We start from the raw sequence: 23,190 nt of genomic DNA on the forward strand, positions 1-23,190 counted from the left end.
ATCAGAAAGAATTAATCAAATTGTGAATTAGAAAGAAAGGGAAAATTGACTTTACACATTTTCTCAAGGCTCCCTTACATCACTAAGGCAGAAGTGTAGTCCTCTGGGTAGATATGAACTACAAATACTGCTCTAGAATTCCTTGAGACAGAAAAAGCTTCTATCCACAAATCGACACAGATTTCGAAAGCATTGCACTCGTGAAACTTGGCTTGCCATTTTCATCAAACAGTACCCTGTGAACCATGAATGAAGGGCAACAGGCAGATTCCATATTCGTAGATCTCCACAATAGGTATCATATATTGAGTAGCTTGAAGAATTCTTAAGTGATAGAACCCAGTATGTTGTACTGGACAAAGAGTGTTCTTCAGAGACATGGGTATTGTCAGAAATGTCGCAGGGAAGTATAACAGTGAATTTGCTTTAAATACAGGAAATTGTAAGTTAACACAGATGAGTAGGAAGAACAACCCTATAATGTTTGAACACAGCATTGATGGTGTGCTGCTTGACACATTCATGATTAAATATGTAGGGATAACCTTGTAAAGCGATATGAAACTGGTAGTAGGGAAGGTGAATGATTGACCGTGGTTTATTGAAAAAATTTAAGAAACCGTGGTTCACTGTAAAGGAGATCGTATATAGAACACTGACTGTTTTGCTGGATTGTTTTGGATTCCTAACAGGACGGGTTGATGGCAGGCATTGAAGCAGTTCGAAGTTATGGTCTTAGATTTCTTATACCGGCGGGTTTGATCAACTTGGCAGTATAATGAAGGTGCTTCATGAACTGAAATGGGAATCATTGGAAGGAAGAAGACGTTCTTTTAACGAAAAACTACTGAGAAAATTTAGAGAACCACTGTTTACATTTGGCTGCAGAACGATTCTACAGCCGCAAACGTATATTTCACATAAGGACCGTTAAGAGAAGATAAGACAATGGTTTAAAAAGTTCTCGGAAAGGACTTAAAAAAAAGAGTACTTACATCAGTGAAACTCTTTTTTTATTTTTCAATGTAGTCTCCTTGTAGATTAATGCACTTGGTCCAATGATGTTCCACTGCCTTGATCCAGTCTCGAAAATGAGTTTCCTCCAGGCCTGCAAAATAGTTGTCAACTCCGGCTATCAGTTCTTCATTTGAAGTGAATCTTCGTCCACCAAGAAACTTGGGAAGAGATGGAAGTCTGGTGGCGTCATATCAGGTGAATAAGGCGGGTGTGGCAACAGTTCATACCTTAGTTCATATAATTTTGTCATGGTGACGGCATGCATTTTTGATCCAGCATCAAGAGTCGTGGCACCCATCTTGCAGATAAATTTTTTCATTTCTAATTCTTCAGTTAAAATGTGATATACCCTTTCAGATGACATCTGGCAAGCATGAACAATTTCACGCACTTGCAATTGGCAATCCTCCATGACCATTTTGTGCACTTTTGCAATGATTTTTGGAGTAGTGACACATCTTGGCCGACCACTGCGCAGATCGTCATCTAAGCTCTCCTGACCAAATTTAAATTCATTTGTCCACTTGGCAACAGCTGAATATGCAAATCACTACGCAGGAACAACAGAGCCATACATCACAGAGCTCTCTTCCAAGAACACTGACATGGCATGTGTTTTCAGGCAACAGTCCAATGAATATCATGTGAACAACATGTTGCGCTAGTGCTGACACGTTGCGCTAGTGCTGACCTCTCGTGGTGATTCCAAGAACTTTTCAAACCACCCTCGTAGTACTCATGTGGAGGCATATAGGCAGCAGTTTTTTTTGTTGGTCCATTTGGAATGTAACAGGAAAATAGGTGCCCTCTGTCATGCACCATATGGTGGCTTGTGGTGTGCATATGTAGGTGTAGAGTAGAATCCCATCCAGTAAATCTAAGTCATAGATTCTCCATCCCCACCACTGATTTTGCTTGGCCATCCCACTTCTTATTATTACCCCTAAATATTTATAAGATGTTGTGTGCTCAAGTCATTTTAAATCAGGTGATGCTGTGGGAATTTGATTAGGAAATGAGACACTTAAAGTAGGGGATGAATCTTGCTATCTGGGGAGCAAAATAACGGATGATGGTCGAAGTAGCAGGGATGTAAAATGTTTCTGAAGGAGAGAAATTTGTTAAAATCGATAACATAAAGTATAGATTTAAGTGTCAGGAAGTCTTTTCTGAAAGTATTTGTATGGAGTGTAGCCACGAATGGAAGCAAAACATTGGCGATAAATAGTTTAGACAAGAAGAGAATAGAAGCTTTCAAAATGTAGTGCTACAGAAGAATGCTGAAGATAAGATTACATAACTAATGAGGATGCACTGAATAGAATTGGGGAGAAGAGGAATTTGCAGCACAAACTGACTAAAAGAGGGGATTGGTTGATAGGACATGTTCAGAGGCATCAAGGGTTCACCAGTTTAGTATTGGATGGAAAGGTGGAGGGTAAAAATTGTAGAGAGAGACAAAGAGATGAACACACTAAGCAGTTCCAGAAGGATGGAGATTGCAGTAGTTATTCGAAGATGAAGACGCTTGGACGGAGTAGAGTAGCATGGAAAGCTGCATCAAATCGGTCTCTGTACTGACGACGATGACGACAACAACAACAACAACACGTGCTCGAGATGTTCACTACTAAACAAGTAACAAGATACAACCAGATTCTTTGTTGTAGGTATTATCTTGCACTGATTCCTACTGAAAGAGAGCTCCCATCCATTATACCAAGGAAAAATTTTGTCAAAGTTTCGCTGCATTTTCTTGTGATTGTCCAGCATAGGTACTTCCATGTATACAACAGCACTGTCAGAGAGCAATCTGATTGCCCTGCTGCCGAGCCAATCACATATCTGCAAAGATACTCTGCTACAGTCTTGAATGAATTTTGGAAATCTAAGATTGAATCTACTATTTGCAAGATACATAACATGAATGAAGAAAGCTGCGTTTCGCATGAGTGGTTTTTCGGGAATCTCTCCTGATTATCTGAGAGAACTTTGTGTTCCTGCAGGAATGTTATTTGTGGTTGAAGAAGAAGAAGAAGAAGAAGAAGAAGGGGGGGGGGGGGGGAGAGAGAGAGAGAGAGAGAGAGAGAGAGATATGATGAGCAGTGTTGGTCTGCATTCCTTTGCCTATTTTCTTTTGCCTTTTTTATGCAAAGCAATGAATTGCACCCTTTATAGATGTATGGATATATTCAACTAAGATTCCTGATGGGTATGATCTGGGAAAGGACCTAATTACTTAGCTTATTCAATTTAAAATCTAACTAGAATTCATTTGGGGCATGAAGCTTCACTCGGAATATTTGTTAATTGTTTTTAAGTACCAGGGGTGCAGATGTGTATCTCATTTAGGAGTCTGTCAGTCACACACTGGTATGGTAGCATCAACGTCTGTAAAAGTTTTAATACAGAATTTGGTATTTCTGTCAGCTGTATTCAGTTCAAACACCAGACTAACCAATGAGACATTGTTTTTAATTGTTGCTACTTTCTACTAGCATATAAACACTTTTTCCACACCCTTGCTGGTTTCTTTTCCTGATGATACAAAGTGTAAATGTCACATTTCTATTCTCATCTCATACAGAAATGGTTTGTAATTAACTGCAAGAGACACAGATGAGAATAGAAATGTGTAATTTACACTTTGTGTCATCAGGAGGAGGAACCAGCAAGGATGTGGAAAAAGTGTTTATATGGTGGTAGAGATTAGCAGCAGTTAAAAAAAAAAAAAAATCATTGTGCTATGCTGTCTATGAATAACAAGAAAATATGAGATAATCTGCTTATGTTTTGTGAATAAAGGGTGTTTGCTTTACTTTAGGTAGTAAGATGCTTAGATTAACTTCAAATGGTAGTCTTCTATAATGGATATGCAACCATTTACTTTACAAAAGCTGTTTTATGCTAAGGGATATTTCATCTTCATCTACTTTATTGTTGTGGTCTTCAGTCCTAAGGCTGGTTTGGTGTGGCTCTCCATGCTACTCTATCCTGTGTGAGCCTCTTCATCTCTGAATAACTATTGCAACTTACATCTTTCTAAATCTGCTTACTGTATTCTTCTCTTTGTCTCCCTCTACAACCCCCCCCCCCCCCCTCTCTCTCTCTCTCTCTCTCTCTCTCTCTCTCTCTCTCTCTCTCTCTCATACTAAACTGGTGATCCCTTGATGTCTCAGAATGTGTATTATCAAACTGTTTTTGTTGTACATAAGTTTTACTTTCCTGACAGCATATCAGTTCTTGATGACAGCTAGGTCTCTTGAATTGATAAGATCCGTCTTCTAACATCTTGATGTACATGGAATTTCTTCTCTTGTCCATGAATTTGTGTGTACCCATCATGAGGAGTATATAGTTTTTGCAGGAATGTAGGTTTAAGGGATTAATATGTCATTAGTAATATATGCTTGACAATCTGGTGCAGTAATTCTCACAGTAAATAGTTTCCAAATAGTCTGACTCGTGGAGGAAATACACTGGAACTAATGGCAACAAATAGACCTGACCTCTTTTAGGATATCCACATTGAAACTGGTATCAGTGACCATGATGCAATTGTGGCAACAATGATTACGAAAGTACAAAGGACAACTGAAACAAGCAGAAAGGTACATGTGTTCAGTAAACTAGATAAAAAATCACATCTTAGTCAGGAACTTGAAACTTTCAGTACAGGGCAAGAGCATGTAGAGGAACTGTGGCTCAAGTTTAAAAGAATAGTTGACCATGCATTGGGTAAATATGTACTCAGAAGAACAGTTCATAATGGGAGGGTTCCGCCATGGTATACAGTCACTGTAAAGAAACTTTGAAAGAAACAGGGATTACTACATAAGAGATTTAAAACAAAGCTTAGGACTATGGAGAGAGAGGTGCTGAATGAAATGTGTTTGGCTGTCAACAGAGCCATGTGTGATTGTTTCAGTGACTACTGTAGCAGATTATTGTCAAGTGAGCTTTCTGCTCGTATGTAAAGGCACCAAAATTAATGTGCAGTCCATAGTGAATGGGACAGGAACTGAAATTGAGGGTAACAAAACCTGAAATCCTTAACTCCCATTTTCAAATGTTTCTTTACAAAGGAAAACCCAGTAGAATTGCACCAATTTAAACCTCATGCCACTGAAAAGTTGAATGAAATAAGTATTAGTGTCATTGGTGTTGAGAAACAGCTGAAATCGTTAAAATTGAAGAAAGGTCCAGGCCCTGATGGAATCCCACACTGAACTTGAGGCTGAGTTAGCCCCTCTTTAACTATAATCTATTGTAGATCCTTCGAAAGGGGGGGGGGGGGGGGAAGCCATGCTCAGTTCTTGGAAAAAAGCACAGGTCGCACCCATCTACAAGAAGGTTAATAGAAGTGATCCACAAAACACTGTCCAATATCCTTGACATCGATTTGTTGCAGAATCTTAGAATGTATTCTAAGCTTGAACATAATGAGGTATCTTGAACAGAATGACCTCCACAATGCTAATAAGCATGGATTCTGAAAACGTAGGTGAAACCCAACTCGCACTTTTCTCATGTTACATACTGAAAGCTTTGGATCAAGGCAGTCGGGTAGATGCAGTATTTCTTGATTTCAGAAAAGCATTTGACTCAGTACCAAGCCTATGCTTATTGTCAAAAGTATGATCATAAGAGGTTTCAAGTGGAGTTTGTGTCTGGATTGAGGACTTTTTGTTCGGGAGGATGCAGAGGTTATATTGGTTGGACAGTCATTGTCAGATGTAGAAGTAACTTCGGGTATGCCTCAGGCAAGTGTCGTGGGATACCTGCTGTTATGTTATATATTAATGACCTTGCAGACAATATTAATAGTAAAATCAGGCTTTTTGCAGATGATGCAGTTGTTTATAATGAAATGCTATCTGAAAGAAGCTGCACAAATATTCAGTCAGATCTTGATAAAATTTCAACATGGTGCAGAGAGTGGCAATTTGATTTAAATGTAAAATTCTGCACTTTACAAAACGAAAAAACATAGTGTCCTATGGCTATAATAGCAATGACTCACTGAATCGGCCAACTCATACAAACACCTGGGTGTAACACTGTGGGGATATGAAATGGAATGATCATGTAGGTTGAGCTGGGGGTAAAGCAGTTTTTAGACTTTGGTTTATAGGTAGAATACTGGAGAGTGCAATCAGTCTGCAGAGGAGAGCGCTTACAATTCACTAAAGTGGGACCCTACCAAATAGGACTAACAGTGATTTGAATATGTACAGAGAAAGGCAGCAGAAATGGTCACAGATTTGTATAATCCAAAAGAGAGTGTCACAGAGATACTGAAGGAACTGAACTGTGATCTTGAAGATAAGATTAGAATAATTACTGCACACATAGGAGCATTCAATCAATCATTCTTCCCACACTCCATGCTTGTATGGAACAAGAAGAAACCCAAATAACACGGTGGGATGCACCCTCTGCCAAACACCTAAAGGTGGTTTGCAGAGTATAGATGAAGATGAGTTTGTACTCTTTGTTTTATTTAGCACTAAGGTCCACAACTGGTCTAATTTCAATCCTCCTTTGTGTTGAAATTGTTTCTGTGCTTCTGAATTTGTATGGCTTCTCTGTACATTCTAACTTAGTAATTATTAGATCTTGCTAAAACCACAGTCTCAGAGAAACAAATATGCTGGTTTCCTGGTCCTAGTACATGGTCGCTACTGTCGAATTAACCATCTTGCCCAGGTGGTAATTGCCTGTGTTTCTTGAGGCAGGTGTTATGGCTTCTTTTTCTAGTTTCTATGTACATTTCATAGCAAGTGCATGGGTTTTATATACACTGGATGTGGCAAACGGCAGGTGTAGGTCCATTGTAGTGTTCAAATAGTCATGCACCTTTCTTCTTAGTTTAAATACTGTACAAATACTTTATTTTCTGAGTACTTGTTTTTTCTGTTGATGGGATCTGTGATAGTTTTTACAAACAGAAGAAAAACTTTTTCTGAGGTTTTTTTTCCCCCCTTATTAAAGTCCACCCCTTTCAGGATGTAGCTAATATGTGTCTCAGTTATCCTATAAAAGGGCTGTAGGAGAGTTGCTAAGTGTTTTGCGATCCCATATGTCAGACAACCAATAGTACTAACGGTCAGTCTCAATGAAATTCCCCACTTGTGAACGTTTGGTAAACCATACAACAGTCTTGGTAGCCATGCTTCTGATTTGATGAGAGCTTTCTTATCAGTAGGAGAAATCGAAGCTGCCTTTAGTAGTTTATTTTTTATTCTGAGAACAGAAGTTGTTGGATCTTCCCTAACTTCTCTGTATCTTCCTGGTTCTAACCAAGCCCAAATTTTACTGTGGTCTTCTTTCTTCATTACCACTGTAGCATTGCCTTTATCTAGCAAAAAATTAGAATGTCTTTATCAGTATTTAAATCACAGAAAGCTGTCATCTTATCTTGTCCCCAGGGCAATATGGATAAATCAGTAGTAACAGATCACACACTAGGACCAGGGAACCAACAAATTTGTTTCTCTGACACTGCAGATTTAGCAAGCTCTAATAATTGCTATGCTAGGATGTACAGAGCGGACACAGAAATTCAAAAGCACAAAATTTTGACAGAAGAAGAAGAAGGGCTGAAATTAGACGAGTTGTGGGCCCTTATGTTAAATAAAACAAATGGCACCAACACTTCCTCACTACAAGCTCCTTGGCATACTCTGAAATAATGACATTTTGAGCCTTCAGCTGTTCGTGCGCAACTTTCTCAACAGGTTTCACTTATTACAACAATCATCATTGGACAAAAAGCTGTGTAGTGAAAATTCAAAATAACATTAACATCAAATAGCGTGTGATCTTATGTTCTATACAAGGTGTTCAGAAATTGCCATTACAAACTTTTAGTATTTGTAGTGGGGAGTGAGTACATAATATTTTGAATAGGAACCCATGTCCAGAAGCATCATCCAACGACCTTATAAATGCCATCTCCTGAAAATGCAACTGGGCATTCCATGATGATATTACAAACTTTCTAGGATGGTGAAGACAGATAAATATATCAGTTTGAGGTAATGGTCCTTGCTTTAGAAGTGAAATGAATCGAAAATCATTCTAATACGACAGTGGAATATATGTACCGGTAATATTTGTTGCTAAAAATATAGAGTACACCACTTTCAGAGGTGATAGTATGTACCAAAACAAGAAAAAATGTGAGGTAAACATTTTTTTTTCTTCTTCTTGTTTTGGTCCATACTACCACATCTGAAAGTTACTTAGCCTACATTCTTAGCAAAAACAGTACCGGTACATATTCCACTGTCAGAGTTATCAGGATGATTTTCGCTTGTAACTTTCAATTCATTCGTTTCCGAACCAGGCACCCTTACCCAAATTGAAACACTTAACCACCTCCATTATTCTTGAAAGTTTGTAACATCATTATTTTGTACATACATACATTGACAGGTGCCGATGCCTACTCACGGTCTGTAGTATCATTGGATGATGTTTCTGGACATTATTAAAAATATTATGTATTCACTCCACTCTACAGGTCCTAGAAGTTTGTAATGGGAATTTCTGAACATCCTGTATAAATAAATGTCTTGATGAAGTGCATACAAACAATAAAACTGATTTCATTGTGATTCATACAAATAGTTTCATTGCCACTACATATATGGATTGCACTGAAGTCAGTTTTATTGTTTGTAGGCATATCATCATGACATATATTTATATTGACCTAGCTGTTTTGATTTTGCACTGTGCAACTTCTTCTTCAGTGGTAGGCCTAATGCTTATATTAAGTGAAGCTGGTTGAGAAATATAGCTCCATACGTACAGCTGAAGGCTCAAGCAGTTATCTTTATAAAGGTAACTCCATACCACACATCAGCACAACTTTGCAATCTTAGGTGGCAGTCTGTTGATGTCACGAACTGACCATTGCATGGCTACATTAAACAGTTCAGCTTGCAGCACTCATTTGAGTCTCTAACAGCTTTCTGAATCTTTAAAGCCTCTGATGAAGTCTCCAGCAGAAGATGACAAAACATTAGGTAGAGAATTATGCTTTGGATCATGGCCTTATTTGATTTATAGCCACGTCAGCAATCTCTGTGTATAATGTCTGAAATCAGTCATTCAGATGGTAAAATTAAGTGTATATGACCAACAGTTATAATAGAAACTGAGAAATCAGTTAAGAAATGCGAGGACTTTGGCTGTTTTCTTTAATAACAAATTATAAATGACATCAGTCACGTAACCAATATGATTAATGATCATCATCATCATCATCATCATCATTTAAGACTGATTATGCCTTTCAGCGTTCAGTCTGGAGCATAGCCCCCCTTATACAGTTCCTCCATGATCCCCTATTCAGTGCTAACATTGGTGTGATTAATGATCTCTTCCTTGAAATAGATCAGAACATTGGCATGGACTGTTCAAGAGCTAAAGTAATAGGATATATGCCAAAAGTAATGCCTCAGACATTCTGGCAAATTAAAGTTACTCTATGCTCTGCCAAAGAAATTATGTGTATGATTAATTTCCTCATTACCAAAAACTCTTAGAGTTGACAGTGTCTCATGTAAACTACAAAAAACCTGTTCTTCACATATGCAACATCATCATATGATAATGATGTTGCATATGATATCCATACTGAAAAATTATTAGTGCCAAAACAATATTCAAGAAAGTAAGAGAGATATTGATAATTACTGACCAGTCTTGCTACTTACCTCCTCCTTGAAGGTATTGGGGGAAAAAGTTATGCAAGAACTATAACACATCTTAAGATAAAATTTAGTCAGTCTCGCTGTGGATTTCAGAAGTTTCTCTTTACGAAACTGTTATTTTTCAGTCCGTATATCCAAGAAGGAGAAATAGACCACTACATTGATGATGCAAGTACTGTAAAGGAGATATGAAACTGTAAATAATATATTTCCTTGAAAATTAATAATTGGCTTTCTGCTGCTGGACTGTCATGGAATTTTGATAAAACTCAGTGCATGCAAATTCACTGCTGCACATGGCCTGACCACAACATTAGAAATAGTGTATGACGTTAAATCAATAGATGAAACGATATTTTAAATTTTTTGGGTTTTATATCTATAACTTTAGCTGAAAAATTGCACTACAGTTCTTAAAAATCTTAGATGTGTAGCTTTACATGATATGAATGTCAGATTTTGGAGATGAAACTCTCAAAAGTTGACTTACTTTTCCTAGATTCATTCACTAATGTTGTTATGGCATCATAATCGTCGTAGATGTAAAAAATGTTTGTTTTATGGAAGTGTGTTGTGAGGATAATATGTTGTGTAGAAAACAAAGAATTGAGCTGGTGTGTAAAATGTACACAGATCAGGCAAAGCAATTTACCACCAGTTTTTCCCCAAGAGTCTAAGCAATGGGACCATTGACATGTTTGATGAGGAAGGACCTGTCCTGAGTACCAGCAGCTTTTCCTGCAACAGCCCCTGGTTCGGAGAAAATCAGTATTGAAATTGTGACCATTCAGCTTACACTTGTAGTGTTAGGCACATTTCATCCGAGAGAGCATAGTGCGGGTTCAAATCCTGCCCATGTATTTATTTATTCTTTTGTACAATGTCATTGTACAGAATATCATTAAATTAGTATATGTCGATCAAAATTTTCTCTATAGTAGTTTCATTGATGTATCGAGCGTTAGAAGAAACTTTCTTCAAATGCATATTCCATTTTGTTGCAGAACAGATTACATATTCACCTTACTCACTATCGCTTGCTGGGCTAAAACAGAATTCTCAATGTTATCTACCATAGAAGGAACTGAAACACGAAGTTGTAGAGTGCAATACACATTTAATGAAAGCTACTGCCTTGCAAGCAAACAGATATTTCAGAAGTATTGAAAAAAAAAAAATATTTTGATTCAATTCAAAAAGATTATTCTGTCTTCCATCAACTTTGAGGTGACCCCTGCATATTTTATGATTCTTACGCAATCAGGTGAGCTAAATTGGTGCAGAATTAAAGAATGTACTTTTATGAAATATTTCCTTGACAGGATAAAAACCAAAGAAAAAAATTCAGGATCATGATTTGTACCCATAATGGTAGCCATGTGCTATGCTCGCTTTGCCGAAATATTGCTTATGTGACGGTATAGGAGATAAGCATAACATTTGAACATCGCTCGTCTCGGAAACTGGGGGCAGTCGCATGAAAGGGTGCTAGCCAGGTACCCATGAGAGGTCCCTCTGCCACATACCCAAGCATAATCAAAATCCGTGTTTAACAGGTCTGTTGGTCATCTTGGAAGACTTTAGTGTATCCAGTGCAGTTTGTACTGCACCAACGAATAAAAAATCATATTCTTGAAATAATAATTTATCAACAGAAAGGGGAAGATAGAGAATAAGAGAGAGGATGCACAGGAGCTGGAAATCGGAAGAGGTATGAGGTAGAGAGAGTGAGTGAAATGGCAGTGGACTTTTAGAGATACGTTCCAGAATACTGTTAATCGAAGGGTCAAATAAGCGAGTTAAAATGAAAGAAAACTTGAGTGAAATAAAAAAGCATTAGTATAAATTAAGACAAAGTAGCTGGCAGTTGGTCCAGTACAGTTGGAGGGCCAGTGCCAAAAAGAAGCAGCACTAGTTTGAGAGTGGGATTCAAATTAAATGTGGTTTCAGATTACATGTGTGGCGATGGTACTGTTGTAACAATATTGAAAAGGGTAGTTGCCACTCACCATATAGCAGAGATGCTTAGTAGCAGTTAGACTCAATAACAAGACTGTCAGAAAGTGAGCTTTTGGCTAACAAGGCCTTATTTGGAGATAGAAAACACAAATCAAGAGCGCACGCTGCTTGGACGTGTGCACGGGTGCATGCGTGTGTGTTCTATCGCCCATGAAGACTTTGTTGGCCAAAAGCTCATTTTCTGACAGTCTTTTTGTTGTGCATATCTGCAACTCAACATCTCCAATATATGGTGAGTAGCAATTATCCTTTTCAACATTGTTACATTCCATCTTGGATTTTCTATTGTTGAAGGTAGGCCTACTGTTTGTTTTCCACAGCAGAATTTTTGATTGTTGTCATTGCATACTGCTAACTTTGTCATTCACTATTATTGAGAACCTTATCTTGGCCATGCAACACATTTATGAAGAGTTTGTGTATGGCTGTTGTGGGAAGCGTCTTTTGTAATGTATGTTTCAGGTGTGATTTGAAGTCATACTTGTGACGTAGCAGCTAATGCTTATATTTTACTTCAAAGAGATTTTGGGCAAATAAGGAACAGTACTTTCGTTTTTGTAGGTTATTTTCTCCTTGAGTTCAGCTGTGATTTTTTTTTATAAGAAAAGCAATCTTGCTTTGCTTTGACCTTGGATATCCTACCATTCACAGCAATTGTTTCAAACTAATAAGCTTATGTGACTCCAATCCCATTATTGATATGTTGTTTACCTGTTAAACAATATCTACTATAATATCACCATTTGAGGGAGAAAGGCTAAAAGGCTTGTAGAATCAACAAGTGTTTGTTGTTGTAGTGAGCCCTCTATGTAACTTTTCTGTGGAAAATGTTTATGTGTAGTGGAAAAATCAAAGTATGATTGCAAGAATGCTTTGGAAGATCATTCTAAGAAAGCCATTCTCTCCATTAACTATTTCCATCGGTATGATAGTAATCCGTTTTACTGAACGCTGAAGAGAATCACTTTTTACTTTGTAAAGAGAATTTCAAGATCTGTTACAGGTTCTCTCTCTCTCTCCCTCTCTCGAAGTGTTAACTTGGTTCCATTATTTTGTTTATTCCCACCAACCCAGATCTTCTTCTTCTTCTTCTTTTCAGTTACGCTGCTACGGTTATGTACACAAGGATAGAGCCAAGTAATGTAGCTGGCTTTGATCTGTGGCTGTAGTAATGCTTCTATTGGTAACAGAAATTAAACTTAGCAGAGAAAAAAAGGAAAGAAGAAAAAAAAATTGTAATGCTCTTTTAATCAGATGATTGTGAATGTCATGCTTCTCGATGTTCTCATTTGTCCCATGCGCCACTAAGAGACAAAGGAGATGAGCTATTGTGTAAGAAGTCTTCATGAATATCAGGGTTTCTTTCTACTTACTTTGACCCTTAAGTCCAGAGACATCATTCAGTAGAACTCAACATTTTGTTCAGGTAGTATTTGCCATCATCTGCAAATGCCATTAATTGCTGTGTTGTATGCATAGTGTTGTCTTAACTGTTTTATTGTGAGTACTAACTTTTGAGTTGGTATCTATTTTAGTAACTGTGGAGTTTTCATTACATGAGTTACACTATTACCATTTTTATGTGTAAAGATAATTTCTTGTTTCTGTTTTTCATTCCACATTTGTTGACAAAAATGAAATTTGTAATGAGTCTCATTTTTAATGTAAAATTGTGCAGTTACAGGGTGGCACAGGTAAGACAGTCCACCCCAAATATATGGAAACTGTGTAAAAATAGTGAAATGCAGTTTTTGCACCCCCCCCCCTCCCCCATATAGTAACAATGTAACAGCACTGCAAACCGTACTCTGTCCATCAGGAGAAGAGGCCCCACAAATGTCTGCCCTACTGGAACATATATAAGCAAACACACAACTCGGCTATGGTTTGTGTTATTATTATTATTTTGATATACACTATAAAATGATTCTACACAGTACTGCACATTGACTTTGATTTGGACATATCACAGTACAGGCCCATGTAATTTGGCATTTTGTGTCTTCAGTCAGTGTTTCCTTGTTGGTCTGTTGTTGTTGGGTTTTTTGTTTTTTAATACACCCCGCCCCAAGTGAGTGTGTGTGTGTGTGTGTGGGGGGGGGGGGGGGGGGCATGCGTGCGTGTGCTGACACTTTGCTATCATTTACCATGAAGGAAAATCATATCGTTGTTTTCAACTGTTGTAGACACTGTGAAATGTAACTAGCAAATTGTCTCATCACATTACCGAAGCAAAGCACAGCCATATGGATTTCAATCACACAAACTATACCAGAGTTAAGAGTTTGCTTACATTTGGTAAAGAACGGCAGATGTGTATGGGACTTTTTCTCCTGATGGGACAGGGGTTCGTGATGCCACTATTATGAATGTTAGAAATCACTTCAATACATAAGGCACTATACTGTAGCAAAAATTGCATCAATACATTTACTCATTCTGGATATCGTTCATGTGGCCTGTCTACCTGCCTCATTTTGTAATCTGCAAATATCACTTGATTAATTCTGCCTGACAAAGTGATTACAGCATATCAATGTTCATTGTTTTCGTATTCAAAAGATTTAAGAATGTAACGTGACAGCAGTGCCGGAAGTTTTTAGCAGCTCTTAAACCAGAAGTGTGACAACAATGGGATTAACTCAGTTTGAAAAAGTATTGTTTTTTTTTTTTTTTTTTTTTTTAGTCTATGTACGGAAGTTCACCCACCACTGGATTTCAAACAATGCTGTGAACGGCGATTGAAGACATGGGCAGTGCTAAGTCAAACACAGTGGAAGAGGGCGAGGGATCTGTCATGCAATGATATGTGGCTGCCAAAGAAAGTTAAGTGCAGAAAAATGCTGCTCTTCTCTGGTGCATGTTTTTGGTGAGTTTTCTCCTCCTAGGGCCACTGTTGGAAATTGGTTACATGAATTTTTGAGGGGTGGAAGTCTCTTAAAGATAAAGCTTGTTCCAGTTGCACAGCATCATTGACAGTGACCCAAGAAAACATTGAAGGGGCCCTAAATATTGGATAAGCTGCAGTGCAGTAATATATGCCTAAGAGATGTTCCTTTTGGGCGCCACATTCACTGACAGAAGCCTGAAAAACACAAAGAATGGATTTTTCTCTTTTTATGCTTCAAAAATTCGACAAGTGGCATAATGTGTGCCATTATAATTCTGAAATGAAGAGGCAGTCTTCAATGTAGTGCTGTCCCAGGTGACGAACCACCCACAAAATTTTGGAGATGTAAGAGCTCTGGAAGGAAGATGGTGACCACTTTCTTCACCAGGCTGGGTCATCTCACCTCAGCGACCTTGGACACACATTGTACAGCCAATACTGAGTGGTACGTGACAATGTTTGTCAAAAGTCATCATCACATGGAGGTCACAGCACCCAAAGTTGAAGATTTGGGCACCTTCTGTGTCAAGCCAATACCTCAGCACACACGGCTGTCTTAATAGTGGACTTCTTGGAGAAGGAAAACATGCAAGTGTTACTGCACCCAACCTGTTCACTGGATTAGGTCCATGTGACTGGTTCCTGTTTCCAGTGATGATGGAGAAAATATATGGGCAACATTTTTCATCTGATGAAGAGGCTATTGTAGCATGGAACATTGCTTTCAAGTGACTTCCCTAAAGATGTATATGAAGATGATATCTGATCTTTCGGGCATGTCTGAAAGAACAGATACCATTGGTGATCTTGCAGCTCTTGAAGAATGAAATTACAATGAAATTCTGACCAATAGCTGCTTACAGGCATTGATAAATATCAATGAGGACAGTTGAAAATACGTGCCCCGACCAGGACATGTCCGAAAGAACAGATACCATCTTCATATAGACAAGGCTTATTAGCCAGTGATCTTCTTCAGTGTGGATGCACTCACATTGCTAAAACTCTTACGGGAATCAGTAGATTGACAGCTGCGAGGAATGAGTATGGTGGGCAGGGGCACTACAAATATAGTGTGTGGACATTAAGCTGGAAGTGTGGGTCTCAATGGGGAGCGTGCCAGAGATAAGTCTCTGCAGTCGCACTATCCACTGTGTCGTCGGTGGCTCAATCGGATAGTGTGTCTGCCATGCAAGCAGGAGATCCCGGGTTCCAGTCCCGGTCAGGGCACACATTTTCAACTGTCCCCGTTGATATTTATCAATGCCTGTAAGCAGCTAATGGTCTGAATTTCATTGTAATTTCATCCCTAAAGATGTGTGGATAGACATTTTCAAAGTGGTTTCAAAGGATGGAAAATTTTGTAAGTGCTCATAGAGAGTATTATGAAAAGTAACAGACTTTTCTTATTGAGCAAGACACATTAATAAGACTAAATTGCTAATTTTTTATGTAATACAAAAGTGTATGCTGTGGTATGCACTGACACACTTCCACACATTTATGGCATTCATGGCGCCTAAAGTTCAAATAGAGCAAAATTTTTAGTACCCCATGGAAAAAACTGTACATAGACATAATAAATGGGGGGAGAGCGAGATATGTTTCCAAATTTTGAAATAGCCCTATTGGGAAACAAACTACGAGAGCCCCTTGTTGAATTTAACTTAGATGGGGACAACACCTGATGTCATCACCAATTTTGTTACAATTTATGGTACATGCAGGGTTTGGCTAGAAATGAAAGTGACAGAACAGTGAGCTCCAGATGGCCAAATGTTTAGAAAAAATAGTGTTTTTGGCATGGGTTGAGCTAGGCATGAGTCATTTATGTTAGCCAGCTGTCCAGGCAGCACTTGGCACAGCAGGGGTCATAGTTGAGTACCTATTTGGAAACTTTTTCGTATTTCCAATTTTTACATCACTTACACTGCAAAGAAACCAAAATAACACCCAATATATTGCATTTATTTCATAAAAGGGCCAAAAAGGAAAGGCAAAGGAAAATTTGGGATTGTAAACAAATTTCCAGGAAGGGATTGCAAGGGCGTACACAAGTATTTATTTTACAGGTGATGATTCACAAGTGCTAACATTGTCCCCAACAGTCAATGGGCCGATTTTACTTGCGTTGGAAACCTACTGTTCATGCGCAGCTCTCGAGAGCTAGTCAAGTACAGAATAAAACTAATGGAATAAGATGCCATGTACACTTTAATTACAATTACTTCCTGGAAAGATGTCTGCAGGACCTTGTTAATGCCGTAAGTACAATCCTTTATTGGGAATTTATTTCAGTCCTAAATTTTCCTTTGCCCTTTCTTTTCATGCCTCTTGTGAAAATAAAAGTAAATACAATATATTGAGCATTATTTTTGTTTATTTGCAGTGTAAGTGAAATAAAAACTTTCCACATGGGGATTCAATCACACTACCCTTCGATTCCAATTTTAAATTCCGTCCCCTGTACCAAACACTACCTGGAGACTAGCTAACATAAATGGCTCATCTTTCCTGACCTGCTCCAAAAATCTTGTTTTCTCTAAATGTCACCTGAATTTCCCTGTCACTTTCATTTCTAACCAAACCCTGCACATACCTTAAATTTCAAGGAAATGAATGATGGTGAGTAGGCACAGTCAACATGTCAGTAATAACGTATGTTTGTTATTACAGTCATCTAGATGAATTTTAATCAATTAGTCATCAAAAAGATCACATTTCTTTTTCTTTATACTGTGTGGCATTTTCTGTACAAATAGTTCATTGTGGACGAGGGTACTTCTTTTATTACCTTTTCAGTCGTTAATTTGTGTGGATGATGTTACTTGTCAAAATATGTATAGTAAATCTGTGCTGTACTACCTGCTGAACCACAATTTCCAATGTTCCACTCTTCTCAAAATAACTGTTTACATACATGCTGTGTTCTAACATCCTCAGTGGCATGATGTAAACTGAACAGAGATGCTTTGAAACAGGAAACTACCTACTTCACAAACACCACTTTAAAGATACTGTCTTGTTCTAACATTGTGTTTAGATGCCTCTATGAACTACTTCAAATGTCTTAAGACAAATTGGTTGTAACTAAGACGTATTTATTATCACTTCTTGTCCGTGAACTATGTCATTTTTAAGAGTTTTACTTACATTGTGGTGGTAGTGAATGTCTGTTTCTGATGTGTTGTAGATAGATGCAAATATAGATTTATTAAGAAGTTGTACAGTAAATGAATCCAGGATGACGATATGCAACTGTCATTCAGTTGAGATTGCTGGAAAGTTTTCTGACGGTACCTGTCATTCCCCATTTTTTGCCTTCTTTTTTTTTTCTGGTAGTAAATGTGATGTTGACATATTCAGTACATATCATAGTCAATGCAGCAACTGCATAGACATTTTTTTTTCTGGCAGGAGAGGGCTACATGAGAGTGTATAGGGCAATATTGATGAATCCATTTCATTATATTTTACAGGTATTATATGTCTCCAGGTTCTTTGTTAATGGTGATGATATTAACTGGAAAATACTGTGAAAGGGAAAGCCAAACAGTGCTTTGGCAAACCAACAAAATTAACAGACTGTGGTCAATAAAATTGAGAGCTTGCTTTATAAACTAGTTATCAGAGGGCCTTAACCAGCTACAACTGGAGATTTCCTTTGCAGCATAGTTACATAGGCTGCTAACAGAACCACCAATCAAGATATGATGGTCCTCTTGTTTCTGTTCTTATGAAACTGAATGACTTTGCGAGATTAGGGGAGTAATGGAAGGTTTCAAGGAGTAACTAGTACATGTAATGTAGCACTCTAGTGTAGGAAGACCTGAGTATTTTGCAATGGCATTATTCTGTGCATGGTGGTGATGTTCTGGAGGTATTTTTGTGTGTTCAATCATTAGACTTGTTAAATGACAAAATGGCATGCATTTTAGACACTAACATGTTCACAATGTGATAACTGTTTGAGGTCTACTGGACTGGCTTCTTAATTCCCTTCAGCTAAAGAACACTGGGCAACACTTCAGTCAATCCCAAAGCTGCTTGTATGCCAGATAAACTCCCCTAAGAACCTGCGAATAACTGCTAATCCCGCCTTGGAATAACAGAAACAAATTTTAGCAAAAGAGATCTTGCATTTCATTAAAACATGGATGGCATGTTGTCTTTGGTGTAGCTGTTTGCACTACTCTATTAATCCTGTGCAAGCCTCCCCATCTCTAATTACTGCAACCTACATCCATTTGAACCTAAACCTCCACCTTTATTCATCTCTTGGACTCCTCCTACAATTGCAGCCCCCTCTCCCCCCAACACACAATGTCTTAATTTGTCATCAAGGTGTGTCACAAATTTCTTTTCTTCACAATTCTATTCAGTACTTCCTCATCAGTTAGCGATCTTCCCACCTCATCTTCCATCCACATTTCACTTACGTACAAGGATGCATTCCAGACAAATACCTTCAGAAGAGACTTCCTAACAAACTTAACAAATTCCTCTTTTTAGAAATGCTGTCACTGGTATAGCCAGTTTGTGTTTTACATCCTCTCTACTTTGACCATCATCAGTTATTTTACTGGCCCATAGCAAAACTCAAAGTATTAGATTAGTTTCATTCCCTAATGTAACTCCCTCAGTGTTGCTTGATTTAATTCAACTACATTCCCATTGCAGTTGTGTTTATTTTATTGATGTTTATCTTATATCCTCTTCTCAAGACAATGTCCATTCTTTTCAACAGCCCTTCCAAGTTTTTTGCTCTCTCTGACAGAAGTATGTAATCACCAAAACCTCAAAGTGTTTATTTCTTCCCTCTGAGCTTTAATTCGTTCAAATTTTTCGTTGGTTTCCTTTATGGCTTGTTCAGTGTACGGACTGAATTTGTTACGCCTAGAGTCAATTGCAAAGCAAGATTCCAGTGGTGGGTACAGTTAAATTAGCTGAAAACTGCACTGAATTTGTCACACGCAACCCTGTGGAGTTCAAACACACCTAAATTTCTTCTGAAAGGAGATGTTCACAAAGGTTTCTAACAATATGAATTGTAATTGAAAACTTACTTTTCAAGTTAAGTATGTACTTATATCTAAAAACAAAGATGATGTGACTTACCAAGAGAAAGCGCTGGCAGGTCGATAGACACACAAACAAACATACACACAAAATTCTAGCTTTCGCAACCAACGGCTGCTTCGTCAGGAAAGAGGGAAGGAGAGAGTTAGTGTCTTTCCTGACGAAGCAGCCGTTGGTTGCGAAAGCTAGAATTTTGTGTGTATGTTTGTGTTTGTATGTATGTCTATCGACCTGCCAGCGCTTTCTTTTGATAAGTCACATCATCTTTGTTTTTAGATATATTTTTCCCACGTGGAGTGTTTCCCTCTATTATATTCATAAGTATGTACTTATTTATTTTGTCTTATAATAGAAAATTTTGAACACTGGGAACAAGCTGGGGATTAGGGGGTTAGCACCCTATTGAGGGCAAGGCCATTTAAGACAGAACACACGCTCAGAATATGAAATAATAGAGAAGGAAAATCTTCCTTTTTAAGGGATCACCTCACCATATGTGATTTAAGAAATTTTAAATTGAACCACTTACACCAAATATGAACACATCAACTTACTTGGTAAGGGCCAAATTATGTGTGATGGACATATGTGCAGAAATGTACAGTTTCAATTTCATTGACAGTGTGCTGCACACTATACATTACATTCCAGTAGACGACTAATTTCCACAACATTCCTTGAGCCAAGTTGTTATTGGAAAATCCCCTGAGATATCGCATTGATGTGAGCACTTCACGATGGCACCATAGGCAATTGCTGTATCAGTCCTATTAGGTCATGACAGCAAAAGTGTGTTATAGCCATTTGAAAAGCTATTTATTTGTTGTCGATACTGTTCATATTCCACATTCATTTTCATTCAAATCTACACCACTTCCAGAAGATATTTCCCAATACTTAAATTTGTATGTTACCACATCTCACATTCAGCAAACCTCTTCTTACAGTTGCAAGTCAGCATTTTATGTCCTCCCTAATTTTACCATCATCACTTATTTTTCTGCCCAAATACCATTAGAATCAACTACTTTCAGTGTCTCGTTTCCTACTTTAATACCATCGGTATCGCCTGATTTGACTACATTCAGTTTCACTTGTTTTTTCAAAGTACATCTTACAAACTCTTTACAAGACACTATCAATTACATTCAACAGATTGTCTGATTCTTCTGCCAGTTTTGACAGAATTACAATGCAATCGGTAAACCTCGAAGCTTGTATTTTTTCTTCCTGGATTTCTATTCCCGTCCCAAATTTCTCCTTCGTCTCTTTCACTGCTTGTTCAGACAAACTATTTCCAGTACCTTCCACCTACTTCTTTTTGTGCATAATACTGTAGTCAGCCACCCCCATGAACCATGGACCTTGCCACTGGTGGGGAGGCTTGCGTGCCTCGGCAATACAGATAGCCGTACCGTAGTTGCAACCACAACGGAGAGGTATCTGTTGAGAGGCGAGACAAACATGTGGTTCCCGAAGAGGGGCAGCAGCCTTTTCAGTAGTTGCAGGGGCAACAGTCTGGATGATTGACTGATCTCGCCTTGTAACACTAACCAAAACGGCCTTGCTATGCTGGTACTGCAAACGGCTGAAAGCAAGGGGAAACTACAGCCATAATTTTTCCCGGGGGCATGCAGCTTCACTGTATGGTTAAATGATAATGGCGCCCTCTTGGGTAAAATATTCCGGAGATAAAATAGTCCCCTGTTTCGATCTCCGGGCAGGGAATACTAAGGAGGATGTTGTTATCAGGAGAAAGAAAACTGGTGTTCTACCGATTGGAGTGTGGAATGTCAGATCCCTTAATCGGGCAGGTAGGTTAGAAAATCTAAAAAGGGAAATGGATAGGTTAAAGTTAGACATAGTGAGAATTAGCGAAGTTCGGTGGCAGGAGGAACAAGACTTTTGGTCAGGTGAATATAGGGTTATAAATACAAAATCAAATAGAGGTAATGCAGGAGTAGCTTTAATAATGAACAGGAAAATAGGAATGCAGGTAAGCTACTACAAATAGCATAGTGAACGCATTATTGTGGCCAAGATAGACACGAAGCCCATGCCTGCCACAGTACTACAAGTTTATACGCCAACTAGCTACGCAGATAACGAAGAGTTTGATGGAATGTCTGATGAGATAAAAGAAATTATTCAGATAGTGAAGCGAGACGAAAATTTAATAGTCATGGGTGACTGGAATTCGATAGTAGGAAAAGGGAGAGAAGGAAACATAGTAGGTGAATATGGAGTGGGGGGAAGAAATGAAAGAGGAAGTCGCCTGGTAGAATTTTGCACAGAGCATAACTTAATCATAGCTAACACTTGCTTCAAGAATCATGAAAAAAGGTTATATACATGGAAGAAGCCTGGAGATACTGACAAGTTTCAGATAGATCATATAATGGTAAGACAGAGATTCAGGAACCAGGTTTTAAATTGTAGGACCTTTCCAGGAGCAGATGTGGATTCTGACACGATCTATTGGTTATGAACTGGAGATTAAAACTGAAGAAACTGCAAAAATGTGGAAATTTGAGGAGATGGGACCTGGATAAACTCAAACAACCAGAGGTTGTAGAGAGCTTCAGGGAGAGCATTAGGGAACAATTGCCAAGAATGGGGGAAAGAAATACAGTAGAAGAAGAATGGGTAGCTTTGAGAGACGAAATAGTGAAGGTAGCAGAGGATCAAGTAGGTAAAACGACAAGGGCTAATAGAAATCCTTGGGTAACAGGAGAGATATTGAATTTAATTGATGAAAGGAGAAAATATAAAAATGCAGTAAATGAAGCAGGCAAAAAGAATACAAACGTCTCAAAAATGAGATCGACAGGAAGTGCAAAATGGCTAAGAAGGGATGGCTAGAAGAAAAATGTAAGGATGTAGGGGCTTATCTCACTAGGGGTAAGATAGATACTGCCTACAGGAAAATTAAAGAGACCTTTGGAGAAAAGAGAACCACTTGCATGAATATCAAGAGCTCAGGTGGAAACCCAGTTGTAAGCAAAGAAGGGAAAGCAGAAAGGTGGAAGGAGTATATAGAGGGTCTATACGAGGGCGATGTTCTTGAGGACACTATTATAGAAATGGAAGAGAATGTAGATGAAGTTGAAATGGAAGATATGATACTGTGTGAAGAGTTTGACATAGCACTGAAAGACCTAAGTGAAACAAGGCCCCGGGAGTAGACAACATTCCATTAGAACTACTGACAGCCTTGGGAGAGCCAGTCCTGACAAAACTCTACCATCTGGTGAGCAAGATGTATGAGGCAGGCAAAATACCCTCAGACTTCAAGAATGATATAATAATTCCAATGTAATGATTCCAATCCCAAAGAAAGCAGGTGTTGACAGATGTAAAAATTACCGAACTATCAATTTAATAAGTCACAGCTGCAAAATAACTAACACTAATTCTTTACAGGCAAATGGAAAAACTGGTAGAAGCCGACCTCGAGAA

The 23,190-nt window shown here is 38.3% G+C and overlaps 1 protein-coding gene and 1 long non-coding RNA gene across 3 annotated transcripts in view; one reads left to right on the forward strand and one right to left on the reverse strand.

The window, feature by feature from the left end:
* LOC126162743 (transcription factor E2F6-like) overlaps positions 1 to 23,190 on the reverse strand; it is a 110,080-nt gene that overhangs the window by 74,768 nt on the left and 12,122 nt on the right. The gene's annotated exons all lie outside the window — the stretch shown is intronic.
* LOC126162746 (uncharacterized) overlaps positions 1 to 23,190 on the forward strand; it is a 106,676-nt gene that overhangs the window by 12,216 nt on the left and 71,270 nt on the right. For both annotated transcript variants that reach the window (XR_007535109.1, XR_007535108.1), the window contains exon 2: positions 14,449 to 14,631. This is a non-coding gene — a long non-coding RNA (uncharacterized LOC126162746). The remainder of the gene's footprint in view (positions 1 to 14,448; positions 14,632 to 23,190) is intronic.

The sequence above is a fragment of the Schistocerca cancellata genome, chromosome 2 (genome assembly GCF_023864275.1).
Source record: "Schistocerca cancellata isolate TAMUIC-IGC-003103 chromosome 2, iqSchCanc2.1, whole genome shotgun sequence".
Classification (NCBI taxonomy): domain Eukaryota; kingdom Metazoa; phylum Arthropoda; class Insecta; order Orthoptera; family Acrididae; genus Schistocerca; species Schistocerca cancellata.